Source organism: Gorilla gorilla, chromosome 17 (assembly GCF_029281585.2).
Source record: "Gorilla gorilla gorilla isolate KB3781 chromosome 17, NHGRI_mGorGor1-v2.1_pri, whole genome shotgun sequence".
Taxonomy (NCBI): domain Eukaryota; kingdom Metazoa; phylum Chordata; class Mammalia; order Primates; family Hominidae; genus Gorilla; species Gorilla gorilla.
Window position 1 is genome coordinate 106,785,007 of NC_073241.2, and position 1,052 is coordinate 106,786,058.

The 1,052-nt window shown below is 30.8% G+C and overlaps 1 non-coding gene across 1 annotated transcript; it reads right to left on the minus strand.

The window, feature by feature from the left end:
- Nucleotides 1-502: 502 nt before the first annotated feature.
- Nucleotides 503-629, minus strand: LOC115931481 (small nucleolar RNA SNORA25). The gene has a single exon (XR_004067965.1). It is a non-coding gene; the product is annotated as a small nucleolar RNA SNORA25 (small nucleolar RNA).
- Nucleotides 630-1,052: the final 423 nt, after the last annotated feature.

Consider the following 1,052-nt stretch of genomic DNA (forward strand, 5'->3'; position numbering starts at 1 on the left):
TCCTTAAAACTGCTATTTTGAATTCTTGATCAGAGAGCTCATCTACTCCTGTCTAGTTAGGGTCAGTCACTGGCAACTTGATCTGTCTGTTTGGGGAGGTCCTGGTTTCCTGTTTGCTATTGTTTCCTGTGGATGTACATCTGTCTTTGCATTGAAAAATTAGCTATTTATTTGTTTTCTCTGCCTGGCTTGTTTTGATTTCTATTGGGTATGTTTGTTCAGAGATTTCTTTGCAATATATCTATCTTTTTTGCTAGGTCACTGCCTCTTATTGGTCTTTTTAAAGAACCAGCTTTTGGTTTCATCAATTTTTTTTTCCATTGTTTTTCTGTTTCAAATTTTATTGATTTCGGTTCTTATCTTTATTATTTAACTCTTCTGCTTACTGTGGGTCTATTTTTTTCCTTTAAAAAAAAGAAAATCTACTTAAACTTTGAGAAATGTATTTACTTTCCCACATCAACAATTATGGATTATCAAGTCATAATTATAAATGGCTAAGTCTTATACTTCCTCTGGAAAATATAGCACTATTCAGTGCTATGGATCCTATAGAGAATTTCAGTCCTTGGTCATAGTGTTAATAGCTCTTGGCTTCACAGCCCCATGAGCCCGCATTGAAATGTCCTTTATTTTTTCTAGTTTCTTAAAGTGGAAACTCTATGATTGAGTTTAGATCTTTTAATTTTCTAATTAAATATTTAATGCTCAAGTTTCCCTGTAAGCACTATTTTAGCAAGGATTTTCATATGTTATTTCAGCATTTCATTCAGTTTAAAAAATATTTTTCAAAAATTTCTGTCAATCTGTTCTTTGGTCCCTTGGTTATTTAGAAGTGTGCTTTTGATTTCCAGGTACTTGGGGATGTAAAAATGTGTTGTCTGGGTTTTTTTTAACTTTTAGTTCTAATAGTTTTTCCTTCATGTATGTTGGAGCTCTGTTAGGTGTATGCTCATTTAAGATTCTTATGTTTTCTTGATTACTTTATTCTTTTTTTGGTATAAAATAACTTTTATTTATATAATTTACATATATACATATATATAACATAA